Consider the following 15836-nt stretch of genomic DNA (forward strand, 5'->3'; position numbering starts at 1 on the left):
GGAAGCAGTGCTTCGCCAACACTGTTTACAGTGGGGGTGGAAGGCTGCTGACCTCAATTGGGACATTATTGGGCAGTGGAAGGAGTATTTAGATGATTTCCTCAATCCTGCCATCACGCATTCCCTGGTGGAAACAGAGGCTGGGGAATCGGGGTTAGACTCTTTTATCACCCAGGCTGAAGTCACCGAGGTGGTTAAAAATCTCCATGGTGGCAGGGTTTCGGGGGTGGATGAGATCCGCTCTGAGTACCTCAAGTCTCTGGATGTTGTAGGGCTGTCATGGTTGACACGCCTCTTCAACATTGCGTGGCAGTCTGTTAGGGTTTTACGACTTTTTATATTGTTTATCACTTGTGTCTGCTCTAAGTGCTTTCTTCCCCCACATGGGTGAGTTATGCTATTATCAGCAACATCTAGGGACTGGCACCAATCCTCACTCCTTTCTCCAAAATCAAGACACATGAACCCTAACCTTTCTGACCCCACACACACACACACACACACACACCCACTCTTAATGATGTTTGAACTGTGTGTGACCAAGCATGTATAAATAAAGAGAGAGGGGGCTAATACTTCGTAGTCTGTAGTGCACAGCTACCCTTGCAAGTAAAACTGACTCTGTGTCTTTCCTTACCTCTGAGTTGATTAAATAATACCTATCACAGTCAGGGACAGTGCCTCTGGACTGGTAGACTGGGGTGGTGGTCCCCCTTCATCAGAAGGGTGACCCGAGGGTGTGTTCCAATTACAGGGGGATCACACTCCTCAGCCTCCCTGGTAAGGCCTACGCCAGGGTATTGGAGAGGAGAGTTCGGCCGATAGTCGAACCTCGGCTTTAGGAGGAGCAGTGTGGTTTTCATCCTAGCCGCGGAACACTGGACCAGCTCTATACCCTCCACAGGGTACGTGAGGGTTCATTGGAGTTTGCCCAACCGGTCCACATGTGTTTTGTGGACCTGGAGAAGGCATTCGACTGTGTCCATCGTGGTGCCCTGTGGGGGGTGCTCAAGGAGTATGGAATCGGGGACCCTTTTTTAGGGGCCATCCGGTCTCTGTACAAGCGGAGCAGGAGTTTGGTCCGCATTGCCGGCACTAAGTCGGACCTGTTCCCGGTGCATGTTGGACTCCGGCAGGGCTGCCCTTTGTCACCGCTCCTGTTCCTAACTTTTATGGACAGAATTTCTAGGCGCAGCCAAGGGCCCGGCGGGGGTCTGGTTTGGGGACCAGTGGATTTTGTCTCTTCTTTTTGCAGATGATGTGGTCCTGCTGGCCCCCTCCAGCCAAGAATTACAGCATGCGCTGTGAAGAGTGTGAAGAGGCTGGCTTGAAGATCAGCTCCTCCAAGTCCGAGGTCGTGGTTCTTGACCGGAAAAGGGTGGCTTGTCCTCTTCAGGTTGGAGGGGAGTTCCTGCCTCAAGTGGAGGAGTTAAAGTATCTCGGGGTCTTGTTCACGAGTGAGGGAAGAATGGAGCGGGAGATCGATAGACAAATCGGTGCAGCTGCCACAGTAATGGGGGCACTGTGCTGATCCGTTGTGATGAAGAGAGAGCTGAGCCAAAAAGCGAAGCTCTGGATTTACTGGTCGGTCTACGTTCCTACCCTCACCTATGGCCATGAACTTTGGGTCATGACCAAAAGAACAACATGCCAGATACAAGTGGCTGAAATGGGCTTCCTCCGTAGGGTGGCCAGTCACTCCCTTAGAGATAGGGTGAGGAGCTACGCCATCCGGGAGGGGCTCGGAGTAGAGCTGCTGCTCCTCCATATCGTGAGAAGCCAGTTGAGGTGGCTGGGGCATCTATATCAGATGCCTCATGGACGCCTTCCTCGGGAGGTGTTCCAGGCACTTCCCACCGGGAGGAGGCCCAGGGGACGGCCCATGACACGGTGGAGGGACTATGTCTCTCGGCTAGAGATTTTTTACCTTTGTTGGTGCAAAGGTAAAAAATCTCAAAAGATTGACAAAAAATGTAAATGGAGAAAGAGTAGGAAGCCTGTCAATTTTAATAAACTTTGAAGAAACAGTGTTGCCACAAAATGTCAAAATAGGATATTTGAGTTTTTCTGTGAGGCCTTTCCTTGCCCCACCACTAAGATTTTATAAATGTCAGAGATATGGCCACATTGCAGCTGTCTACAAAGGTAAACAAAGATGTCCAAAGTGTGGAGAAGATCACAGAATTGAATATTGTGGGGAAAACGTGCAGGAAAAATGTAGCAATTGTGGAGGGCAACATAGAGTTACATTCGGGGGATGTGAGGTAAGGAAGAAAGCAAAAGAAATTCAACAAATTAAAATGACTACACACATAAGCTATGCTGAAGCAGTCAGACATGTCCAAAATGAAAGAACAAGGAATGCAGGTCAAATTAGGATTCCAGATTATCAACAGAGAAAAGTAGAATCAGAGGAAAATGTTACAATGTCTGTGGAAAAACTGATATTATTAGTAGCTTATATCATTAACTGCACTGAACAGGCTAAACACAAAACAGAAAAGATTAAAATAATAGTCAGAGGAGCAGAAAAGTTATTAGGGTTTAAAGAAGGGTCTTGGGAATACAATAAAAAGTTGGAGGCAGATAGGAGGCAAGGAGGAGCCCCAGCTGATAGAAACACATGATAATATTACAGTGGAATGCAAGAAGCTTAATTGCTAATGGACAGGAATTTAAAGGGCATATAGATGGAATTGATGAAAAACCAGAAATTATATGTATACAGGAGACATGATTAAAGCCATACCTTGATTTTGTGTTCAAAGGGTATAATAGTATCAGAAGGGATAGACAAGAGGGAAGTGGAGGAGGATGTGGAATATTTATAAAAGAAGGAATACTATATCAAATATTAGGAAAAAGTAAAAAAATTAGAATACATAGTAGTTGAAATTCATGATAAAAAAGAAAAATGTAAGATAATAAATTTTTATAATCCATGTAAAATATTATCATTTGAGTTGATGGATGAATTAATGGGGTATTTAGAAGGAAAAGTAATTTGGTGTGGAGATTTTAATGCTAACAGCACATTATGGGGAAAATGTAATGATAAAAATGGACAAATTATTGAAGAAATAATGGAAATGAAAAAATCTGGTATGTATAAATGAGAGAAGAGGAACAGGAATTAATGTAAAAACGGGTACAGAGTCTGTGATTGATTGATTTATATTTATATATTTAATTGTATCAAAATCCTTTGCTAATAACTGTGAGTGGGACATTGACAAAGATACAACAGTAGGCAGTGATCATTACCCCATTAAAATCATAACAGGACTATTAAGAAATAACAGGAATACAAGATTATATAAAAGATGGAACTTTAATAAGGCTGATTGGGGTAAATTTAAATATTTAAGTCAAAAGAAATTGGAAGAAATAAATATGTCGATTGATATAGTTTAAATATAAATATCTGTAAAACAAAATCTTACAGGGGCTGCAGAAGAGTCAATAAAAAAAGGAGGAAGACAGAACAATAAAACAAATTGTGCCATGGTGGACAAACGAATGCAGTGAAGTAATAAAACTAAGAAATAAAGCCTTTAAAGCAATAAAAAGTAACCCAATTTATCAGAATCTAATAGAGTACAATAGAAAGCAAGCAAAGATAAGAAAGATCATCAAGAATGCAAAAAGAGAATATTGGAGAAACGTTTGTAATACCGTAAGGAGGGAAACAAACATTGACCAAATTTGGAAAACAATTAAAAGAATGAATGGTATTAGAAAAGAATATGGATATCCTATATTAAAAATAAATAATACAATTATAACGGAAGATAAAGAAAAAGCTGAAATATTAGCTAAAATATTTAATAATATTCATAGTTCAAGTAATATTAGTGAAGAGGGAAAGAAAGGTAGGGAAATCACAAAGATGAAATATAAAGACTTAACGCGAAATAACGTAGATACAAATAATTTAATAAATTAGCCATTTACAAAAGGAGAGTTGAACTCTGTAACCAGGAAAACAAAAAATACATCACCTGGAAAAGATCAAATTATACAATGATAGATATGAAAATGGGTTTCGAAAAGTACAAATGATTCAGCATTATGTTTAGAATATGAAATTAGGAGAGCACAAATAAACATAGAAAATGTAGTAGCTGTATTTTTTGTCATAGAAAAAGCATATGACATGATGTGGGTTGAAGGATTATTCATCAAATTAAATAAAATGGGCATTACTGGAAAAATGTTTAACTGGATTAAAGATTTTTTATCAAATACAACAATACAAGTAAGAATTTGTCAAGAATTGTCAGGTAAATATATAGTAGAAAATGGTACTCCTCAAGGAAGTATTATAAGTCCGTTATTGTTTTCTATAATGATAAATGATGTATTTAAAAATATCAGCATGATTCTCTCCTTCCACCTCCTACCTCCTCTCGAAGCGCCCTAAAATCCGCCTGCCAAGCGTCGCCGAGGTTGACCTTCTCCACCCTGGCTCCCGCTGCACATTCCTGCCTGTCTTCTGCATGCAGCTTCTTCTCTGATCTTCGTCTCTCAAACCGATCCTCCCGCACCTCAAGATTTGACGTCTTCTTCTACTCTAGTCATCCATCAATCTTCTCTGCTTCATGGATTTTCTCCAGCGCTCCATTCATCTCACTCAACATCTCCGGAGTTCGCCTCCAACTTGGCTACGTTAGCTTCCTCTCTCCGCTCTACCAGCGCCCAGCCCGCTCCTCAGCCCCTCCCACCGCCGTTCACCTCGCTAATGCCCGGCCTAGCTTGTCTCTAGGTGAGATGCATCACTCCATTTTTTTCCCCATTCTTTTCTCAACATTTCATGGCATTCAGTGTTTCTCACTTCTCTTTTTCCCTCAGGCAGATTCTATGCTCCCACACATTCCAAGGTTCCACCTAGGGTCCAAGGTTCCACCTAGGGTCCGTTCCTAGATTCTGCAGGGGCAGGGCTTTAATCCATTCTTAAGAATAAGAATCACCGTTTACATTGTCAACAAAGCTGATTAATCTTTAACACCCATTGAAGTTTGCTGCTCTGTCAGTAGTTTAAAGAAGGGCTTCATGTTTATATTTTGTAGTTCTACTCCAACAAACTTGGAGATATCTAAAGTTGTCGGACCGCTTGGACAGTCAGTTTTCTAAGTCCAAATCTAAAGAAATGGACAAGAGCATGTCTAATTTAAGGATCCACTCATCAATGGTCCACACAGTGTTGTGGAAAATTCTTTTTAATACTCTGTTATGATTTGGGGTTGTTTGGTTTTTGGTTTCGGGTTTTTTTTAATGTTTTTCACAGTTAAGGTTTGACTTGTTCTTTTGTTTATTATTTTTCTGGTCATGTTTTAGTCTTGTTCATGTTTTGTCAAGTTTGGTTTTGTTTGTATATTAGAGTCTCTGATTTTGCCGCAGCCACGTTTTGTTCTGTCCGTCAATTAAGTTTATTCGGTTCACCAGCTCAAAGTTAATCTGTCTCCTAACTCCACCTGGTTTACACTCCATAAATACACACCTGTTCTATCATTCGGCGCGGAAACATTTCTCAGGTCACGTCTTGTTCTCATATCATGTCTTGTTTTTTGATCATGCCATGCCTGTCTCGCCTGCTCATTTGTGGTTTTGTTCCTGCCTCCTGCTTTGAGTGAGATTTTGTTATTAAACCTTTTTCACTCACCATCACGCTGCCTGCTCATCTGCATTCTGGAGTCCTATATCTCGTAAACCATAACAGAATGTTTCCGCCAACACTGGACCTCGCGGATGAGCACCAGGCTAGCTCCATGGACCTCTTTACTTTCCTGTCTCGGGAGGCAGCGAAGACGCTGCGTCGTTCTGCAGGGCTGTCAGTGCCACAGTCGGCTTATGATGGATCCAGGTTGGCGATTCCATGTCCAGGGACAGGTCCCCTTCGACACCGTTCTCCGCCTGCTCCCCTGGCTGCGCACTGTGGTCCAGCAGTGAAGCCCTCGCCCTCCTTCCGCCACAAGAAATGTCGGCGCGGAGCACCTTCCTGTTCGGCTGGCGAGGAGGTGTTTTCTCTGCCAGCTGACGTGAGGGCTGCAGTAAGTAAGCCCGCATCTTTGTCTGCCACAGCACTGTCTGCCAGGCTCGCTGCAGCTCTGCCCATGCCATCTTCGCTCGCTCCAGCCCATAGCTCTGAGTCTTCGCCTGATGAACTGGAGGAGCGGCTAAGGTTCTAAGCTCGACAGATCAAGAGCTTTAGGAGGACCAGTCTCATGTATTCCTCTCTGGAGCTGATGGAGAGGATCAGGCAGAAGGAGAGGGACTATGAGACTGCAGGACTCCAGGGAGCTGCTGCAGAGCAGCCCACGCCAGGACTCCAGGGAGGTGCTGCTGCTGCTGCAGAGCAGCCCACGTCAAGTCCACAGAGCGCTGCTGCAGAGCATCCCACGTCAGGTCCACAGAGAGCTGCTGCAGAGCAGCCCACGTCAGCTCCACAGCCAGGTCTACAGCCTGACACACCTCAGCCTGACACACCTCAGCCTGATACACCTCAGCCAGACACACCACAGCCTGGGATGACGCCTGACCCTAAGTCAACCTCAACCCCCTCCACACGGCGCAGAGGACGTCGTAAGAGGGACGCCCCGGCTCAAGTCATCGGGGGCCCTGGCGACGCCTCTGCTCATGCCACTGAGGGTCCGGCTGACGCCTCAGCCTCTGCTCACGCCACTGAGGGTCCGCCTGACGCCTCAGCCTCTGCTCACGCCACTGAGGGTCTCGGCGACGCCTCAGCCTCTGCTCACGCCACTGAGGGTCCCGCCGACGCATCAGCTCCTGCTCACGTCATTGAGGGTCCCACCGACGCCTCAGCTCCTGTTCACGTCACTGAGGGTCCTGTTCCTAGTCTGCAGGGGCTCAGTGAGGAACTGGTCCTCGTTCTGGCTTCTGAACCCTGCAACGAGGGGTTCAAGGAGGAAGTGCCGCCGAACCCTGTTCCTGAGGGCTTTAAGAAACAGTTTGTCCTCGTTCTGGCCTTTGAACCCAGAGACGAGGGTTCGCCAGGCTCTGCTTCAGCCTCTGAGGGTTCGCCAGGCTCCACGCCTCCGGAGTTCCACAGAGTTTCTGGGGGGTCCTCTACTCTGCTTGGTCGCCTGCCAAAACTCTGTGCCCGCTGGGGACGACCTCTTGGTCGCCCGCCGGAACCCTGTGCCTGCTGGGGACAACCTCCTGGTCGCCCGCCAGAACTCTGCCGGCTGGGGACAACCTCCTGGTCGCCCGCCGGAACTTTGTGCCTGCTGGGGACGACCTCCTGGTCGCCCGCCTGAACTTTGTTTTTGTTCTGTCTGTCAATTAAGGTTATTCGGTTCACCTGCTCAAAGTTAATCTGTCTCCTAGCTCCACCTGGTTTACACTCCATACATACACTCCATGTTCTGTCATTCGGCATGGAAACATTTCTCAGATCATGTCTTGTTCACATATCATGTCTTGTTTTTTGATGATGCCATGCCTGTCTTGCCTGCCCGTTTGTTGTTTTGTTCCTGCCTCCTGCTGTGAGTGAGTTTTTGTTATTAAACCTTTTTCACTCACCATCACGCTGCCTGCTCATCTGCATTCTGGGGTCCTATATTTTGCAAATCCTAACATACTCAGAAATTCCCTTTGCCTCTCTCCTCTCTGACCTCTGTGTTTTGTTACCCTAGAGGAGTTGGTCTGTAAATTCATTATCAGAAGGTTTATGGTTAACACTCCCTGAAGTGTATGCCTCAAGGGATGGTAGATGGGTGCCCTCATAAATAACCTTGTTACCTCTGACCCGGGGAGGGTCTGGGGATCATAATTCTAAAACTCTTTTAAGTTGAGGTAACACCCACATACTGTCTGTAAACTCTTGTTGTGGGCTCTGCTTCACTGCCTAAACTCAGTGACAGAGACTTCAAAGGCTGAAATGCCTTTGAATAAATTTATAAAGACAATGTCCAGTTTTTCTTGTTAATGAGTTGATTTTTCTCCCACTTTGATAAGAAAATCCATAACAACAGCAACCCAGTTTCGACTTTGGTTCATACAGCTTTCAGAATTTTGATCTCCGCAAAAAGCTCTTAGTGTGACTGAAGAGTCTCATATAATGCAAGGCTTTAGTGAAGATGAAGATATAACCATCAGTTTTTTCAAATATTATTTTCTCCACTCAATCCGCATAAGACAAACTGATTTGAGATCGATTAGTTATTTTCTCCGGCTGAATTGCTCACTCATATTCATAACATTGGCAGGTTTTAAACTTTAACTCATTTATGTTGGGAATCTGCAACAGTGTAGGAAGCCATATTTGCTCAGTAGAGCAGATCTATCTTCATGTCTTTTAGAAATGGTGGCACTTGCAAGATTAGGTCTGCACATTTAGCAGCTGCTAACACCGTTGTGCATCTGCCACTCGGTGAGCCCCTCAGAGAGTCAGAGGTATGGAAGAAACAATAACTTTTCATGGAATTCATATAAAGGTAAGAGAAACCAGTACTACTCAGAACCTTTAAAATCTTTCAAGTGTATGTCAGGCGCAGCTATTTCTTTTGCCTCTCGCACTCCTTCATACAAGCCAATCCCTCACTCATTACCTTGTCAGTTACAGTCAGGCCTCCACGCCTTATCAAGATTACATCATTTCCCCTCCACGCCTTGTCAGGCACGTCCAAGTCTAATCTTCTGCTCGCCTCGTCAGCTTCTGCAAGTTCTGATCCGCTTGCCTAGTCAGGCTTTCATTATTTCCCCTCTACTCCGTGTCAGGGTCGCTCAGGTCCGCACCCTCTATACCTTGTCAGGTTTGTCTCATATCCCCTCCACGCCTTGCCAGGCTCAACAGGTCTCACTCTCTGTTCTCCTCATCAGGCTCAGCTAATTTCACGTCCTCCACGCCAATCAGGTTGTACCATTCCCTCTCCAAGCTCAGTGAGCTTCGTCCTTTCTCCTCCACGCGTTAGGCTCTGCTTAGCTCTTACACTCATCTTCTTGTTATGTTTCCTTTTCCCTCATCCCTTAGCCAGTTTCTCATCCTTCCTCTTCTGCGCCTGTCAGGATCACTTCATCCACTCTTCTCGCCTCCCTTCTTCTCCTTCATTCGTATATCTTCAGCTCGGTCTTGCTCTGCATGTTTTGGGGGAAGACTAATCTTAATCCTGTGATGTTCAAGCCTTCCACGGGCTTCTCAGGTTAGGTGAATTTACTTCCCCTATCAATTTGTTAGTTCCTTCTAGAAATTTAGTCTTCTCAGACCTCAAGTTCTCTCCTGATAATTTCATACCAATGGAAAGGCCCATGTTCTGCCCATCTCTAGCATGCTTAAATCCACTCTTAAAACATTACACACTTAGCTCGCCCAGCATACCCTTCTTTCTCACTCTAGAAGGAGCCCCATGTCTGCCTCCTGGTTCTTTAAGTTTTGAGGCATCTTTAAACTAGTACAACCCGCCTCCTAGTCAGGTGTTAAGTAACTTAGAATTGGAGCTGCCTCTACAGCAGCAACCCAAGCGTTTATACAGCTTCCCTCCATCAACTCGGCCGTTGGACTTCTTCAGCCACAGTCGCCAGACTTCCACTCTGCACTAGCTGTTCAACAATCTCCCAGCTCTTAGGAATGAGCTTCCTGCATTTACTGGTTGGTGGTTACCAGCTGTATCTAATCTTTCTCCCTCGCTCTATATCAACTATAATCTTTTACAGGTACTTTTCTATTTCTTTTGCCCTTTTTTAATCGGAGGCCAATTATTCCTTGTCTTCTTTGTCATTCTTTACGTAATAGATCTGACCCACATACAGAAGAACACTCTGAAGGACAACCGAATCAGTGAAAGGTGTTTTATTTACAACAAGTGAGACTGGAACATGAACGGGTGAATCGACAACTGTATGGAAAGAGGGGGAAGAGAACTGGTGAAACCAAGAACTATTATGTTGCGAAATCAACGAAAAGAAACTATGATAAACAGGAAAACGGCTTACTAAGTAAGTACAGTCAGGTCGCCAGGGGTAGAGGGATTCGGGGTCCAGGTTTACGAAGGGGAGTAATCCAGATGGTTTCTCTTATGCTGTTGAGTGAGCTTTGGTGAGATCAGGAGTTAGTTTAATGCTCAGGTACTTGCGTTGGAGGGTGGACAGGGTACGCTTATGCCTTGGTTCAGGAGACGGAGGAAAACAGGAAGCTGCCAGCTTGGTCCTTGGAAACGAAATCCACCTAAACGTAGATAATCATGATCATCCAGAAATTTCTGGAACTGAAGTCAGTGTTCAACGAAGGTAATCAAAAGATTCAGGTTTCTGCCTGTGAAGGAACATACACAAAGTCAACTTAGAGACAAGGAACAAAGCATAGCTTAGAAGTGGCTGAGCTTGTTACCATTGAAGGCAAACACTCTGGCATCAAAGTACTGGCAGCCTCCTGCTTAAATACTCCTCCATGCAATTAGCAGATCAGTCGCACCTGTCACCCAGCACACCTGAGAAACTCCAGCACTATCTGGAAACTGAAAACAAAGTGCAAACAAAACACAAACACACACACTGAACCCAGACCCCAACATTCTTAAGCTTTCATTTGATCAGGTCTATTCTCCTTCCTCCTTTCTGCCTTCACATTCGATTTATCTTCCAACCCCTAATTAATAGATCTGTATTATAACTTTATTTCACATCTTCATCTGCATTTCCTTCATGTCATTTTCACCAATACATAGCTCTTCCAAAATTTCTTCATCTCACTTTATTTTCCACTTCTTTATCCAATCCTATTTCCCATTTAATTTAAACTCCTTCTTCCCTTTAATTACCCTCTTATTTCCTGCCTTTATTCTTTCATTACCCAATCTATGTATTTCTTATGCTCAGCTTTATCTGTTCATAGCTTTATTCCATTTCTTTATCTGTATATCTTCTGCGGAATATACTCATCATGCATTGCCCTCACGGCATATCTATCATCTTTCAAAATTGCCCTCTAGGCATATCCATCATCATGCATTGCCCTCACGGCATATCTATCACCTTGCATTACTCTCTAAGCATATTATCATCATGCATTGCATCCCTGTCTTCTCTTATTGAGTCTGTCCAGGTTGAAATACGATTTTAACCAGCCTATTGCTGTTCTCCTGATCCCTACACAATGTTCTGCAGCCTTTTTAAGAGAATATTGTGATCAACTGTATCAAATGCAGCACTAAGATCTAACAGGCCATAAGAATATCATTAGTGACGTCCACCAGTGCTGTTTCAGTAGTACGATAAACTCTGAAACCTGACAAACTCTTTAAACACATCAGTGGTGTATAAATGCTCACACACTTGATTAGCAACTATATATATACTATATATAAGGGCCACATGGCCCTGTCTTTCAGTGTTTAACCCTTTCTCTCTCCTAGACATGGCGATTGACTGAGCTTTACTGAAACTAATTTTATGTGCTCTTTTTCAGACTCTAACCTTGAAAACTGGCTCAGAGTTGATATGTTCTTTCTTTCTAGGTGAAACAACTGAAGAGCACTCTGGTTGGGTATGGCATATGCCTCCAGCCACTTGGTGAAATAGTCCATGGCGACCAGGATGTAGCGGTTTCCCCTTTTGGTCACGAGAAATGGCTCCAGGACACCAACACCCACCCGTTCCATGGGAGCACCCGACTGGTACTGCTGCAGAGGGGCATGTGATCACTGGGTGGGCCCCTTTTTTGCTGTACAAGCATCACACCAATGAACATGAAGCTCCACATCCAGGCGGCAGCCGGGCCAGTGGAACCTAGACCTGAGGTGATGCAGTGTCTTGGCAACCCCAAAATGGCCCACCCCTACAGAACCATGGACCATCTGTAGCACCTTTGTCCGCAGCTGTTTGGGTACCGACAACCGCAGGATATTGCGCTGCGTTGCCGGAGCCTGCCACTGCCAATAAAGGACCCCATCGTGGCAGCGGATGTTAGACCACTGGAAGTACAGCGCTTTAATCAAGGAGTCCAGTGCAGCAATCATCTCCCAGGCGCGCCGCTGGTCAGCCTCCACCCACAGCCTGAGGCGAGCAAGGACGGGGTCCTGATTCTGCTCCTTCCGCAACTGCTCAGGCCCCATAGCTTCCACACTGTCTGTAGTCCCCACCACAGAGCATTTAGGATGCAGTGGGTTGCTGCTGACAGCTCGTTTGGCCACTGCCCGGAGATCCACTGGGCTGCAATCTCCCACCGGTTGGCACTGCCGACAGTTAGCTCCTATCGTGCACGGCCGGCTGGACAAGGCATCAGAATTACCATGGAGACGGCCAGCCCGGTGGACAATCCGGAAATAATAGTCTTGCAGCGCCTCCAATCACCGAGCTAGTTGGCCCTCTGGCTCTTTGAAGTTCAACAGCCAAGTCAAGGATGTGTGATCTGTGCGGAGAAGGAACTTCATCCCATAGAGGTAGTGGCGAAAGTGTCGCACCCACTGAACCACAGCCAACAACTCTCGCTGAGTGACACAATAATTCCTTTCAGGATGGCTGAGGGTGTAACAAGCCACAACCCATTCTTCATCCTTCTCCCCCTGAGAGAGGACTGCCCCGATGCCTCTATCACTGGCATCAGTGTCAACAACAAAGGGCTGGTTTGGATCAGGATACTGCAATACTGGGGCCTCAATTAGTGCTGTCCTGAGTCCAGAAAAGGCAGCAGCGCAGTCCTCATCCCAGTGAAATCTTTGTCCCTTCTGGGTTAGTCGATATAGAGGACTGGCAATGGATGCAAAGTCCCTCACAAACCTCCGGTAGTAAGAAGTTAGCCGCAAGAAACTGCGCATCTCACTGGTATTCCGTGGCACCGGCCAATCCCTCACTGCGCTGACCTTATTTGGGTCTGTGGACACTCCTGCCGCACTGATGACATGGCCCAGAAAGGTGGTCTCTCTCCGAAACAGGTTGCACTTCCGTGGTTGAAGGCGCAGGTTGGCCTGGCAAATGGCTTTAAAGACTTCCTTGAGGTTGGCCAGGGCAGTCTCAAAGTTGCCTGGATGCACAAGGAGGTCATCCAAGTATACTACACAGCGGCTTCGTGGGCCATGGGCCAGCACTCTCTCCATCAGACATTCAAAGGTAGCTGGGGCATTACAGAGGCCGAACGGCATCACTTTAAATTGCCACAGTCCTTTTCCACTAAGACCACCGGTGCTGCCCAGGGGCTGTTGGAAGGCTCTATGACATCAGCCTCCAACATCTCTTCAATCTTCTTCTTTGCTGCAGCTTACTTTGAGAAAGGCAGACGATGGGGCCGCAGACGGATGGGTCTTGTTTCTCCAGTGTCAATGTCATGTTGAATAAGATTGGTGCAGGAACACTCCTTGTCTTTGGCAGCACAAATGTCAATGTAGGCCTCCAGCAGGACTCGTAACTGCTCGCTCTGCACCTGGCTCAGTCCTTCACAGCTCTGCAGGCACAGCTCACGTACAGCTTTCCTGGTCTCCTCAGACGGCAGCCCAGCAGGTATCCTTCCCACCCCCATGCAGTCATCAGATGGTCTTGGAAGGTCCCTGTCATGACCTGTAAGTGTTGGTGTACTGGCTTGTCGCACCCCTTTCTGATATTGGGGGTAGAGTTGGGTGGTTTTGTGACCCAACAGGAGTGTGGCTGCCATAACATCTATTACGACCCCCCCATGTTGTCAACAAGTCCAGTCCAATGATGCAGGGCTCTTGGATGTCTGCCAGCCAGAACAAATGTTGGTTGCTCTCACCATCCACCTCTACATCCAGGACCCGCCGACCTTAAATCCTGACATGCTCACCCGTAGCAGTGGTGACGTAACGCTTGGTTAGAGTCCACCCTTGGGGGCTTGATGCTTTTGTGTCAGGCAGTGTGCCTGGTCTGACCAAGGAAACCGTGGCCCCAGTGTCTATTAAGCCACAAAGGGAACACCATTGAGCATACTGTTCATGTATAGTCCATGCGGTCCACCCAACTGGCCCAACCGCAATGCATTTCTAGACCCCCTTCAGTACCACCCCCAATCAGTTTAAAATGGGCAAGTCTTGTTTATGTGGGGTTGGCGCTGGGCAGTCACGAGCCACATGACCCAGTTCTCCACACCGGTAACACTCTGCCCTTCTGTGTCGCCTCCGTCCCCAGAATGATGGTTGCAGTTGGGCAGCCGCCGCATTGCTCAGGCTGTTCTCCTCCTCATCACTCCCTTTATTAACCTGGACTGCATACAACCTCGCACCGGTGTTAGTCTTGGTGCTTAGCATGGGTTCCACTCTTTCTGCCTCTGCCAAGACCGCCAACCATTTGCCACGAGAGTGGACACAGATATGTTCACGGAGTCTGGCTGGTCATAGGCCCCTGATGAAGGCCTGGAAGGCCAGTTTTCCTGCACCACTGTCTCTACATCAGGGTAACCTTGTCGAGTCCGTAGCAGGATGTCTGCTGCATAGGACCCCAGGGTCTCACCATCCAGTTGCTGGCGACTAATCAGCTGCTCCCGCGCATGCTCAGCATAGATTCTCTTTCCAAAACGCCTCTGGAGAGCCTCTTGGACCAATGCCCAATTGTGGAGTTCTCTTGGTCGTAGGTCAGAAAGTACCTGGAGAGCACCCCCTCTCCAAGCTCAGGGCAACTTGTAAGGCCGTCTCTTCTGGGGACCAGCCACTGAGTTTGGCTGCCATCTCAACCTGGATGAGGTAGCCATCCAGTGCTGTCTCCCCATTATAACGAGGGAGTTTAGCCAGAGCTGGAAGATGACATCGTCATTTCCATCAGAACCCACTTCTGACACCAATGTAACCTCAAGTGGATAGATTCAATAATGACACTCAAGCCTGAGCAGCAAAACAAACTTTAATAAAACATAACACATGTCCATTCAACAGCCTTCCATCTCACTCACGGTGCACCCAAGCTACAGATTCCACCGCTAAGCACCATGGGAAATATCCCATCAGATCACTCCTGCAACCATTACAATATCCCACTCCAGACTGTTGTGAAGTGCCTTGAGACAACATGTGTTGTGAATTGGCGCTATATAAATAAAACTGAATTGAATTGAAAACTTAATAAGAACAAAAGATTGGATATAGGTCTGTAATTTATTAAGTAATCATGGTCAAGAGAGGGTTTTTTAAGTAAAGGTTTATTTAATGCTATCTTAAAAGCATGCTGTACTTATCCATTTACTAAGATTAATCATATCTACAATAGGGGTGGTAATCAGAGTGAACCTTTTCTTAATAATAATTTGGTTGGGACTGGGTCTTAACAAACAAGTTTAAGGTTTAGATGAAGCTAATATTTTTGATAGCTCAGCTGGATCAAAACATTCCAAACACGTCAGGATCTACAGTTACCTCCAATGTTGTCTCACTTACTGAAGATGAAGTAATCATGTTCGGGAGGATGCCGGTGACTTTATTTTCAATAGAATCCATTTTATTTATAGAGAATCCCATAAAGACATTACTGCAAATACCTGACTCAACAGAACTGTGACTCTGTAAGTTTGATAACTGTACTAAAAGGAAAGTAGTATTATTCCTCCTCTGTTATTAATAAGCTGTTCTAGCTTTGCAAAATATCTTTTTATACAACAATAGGTGTGTAGAGCACCATTTTCTGTCTAATTTTCTAACAGGAATTAAACCAGGGAGCCAGCCTCCTGTGAATAATTATAATTGGAATCACCATTATTGGTGAAGTTTGTGTGCACAAGCAAGGAAACATTGTATATCAACATCAGTTCAAACAAGAACCACAATGTGTAAGAACAAGCAAATAAGGACAAGGAACAATATGTAAATGTGTGTTTGTTTTCTTTTCTTTTTGATTTTTTTATATAAGATGGAAGGCAGGTTGTGATAGCGCAAACTTCAAGAGTT

The sequence above is a fragment of the Girardinichthys multiradiatus genome, chromosome 20 (genome assembly GCF_021462225.1).
Source record: "Girardinichthys multiradiatus isolate DD_20200921_A chromosome 20, DD_fGirMul_XY1, whole genome shotgun sequence".
NCBI lineage: Eukaryota > Metazoa > Chordata > Actinopteri > Cyprinodontiformes > Goodeidae > Girardinichthys > Girardinichthys multiradiatus.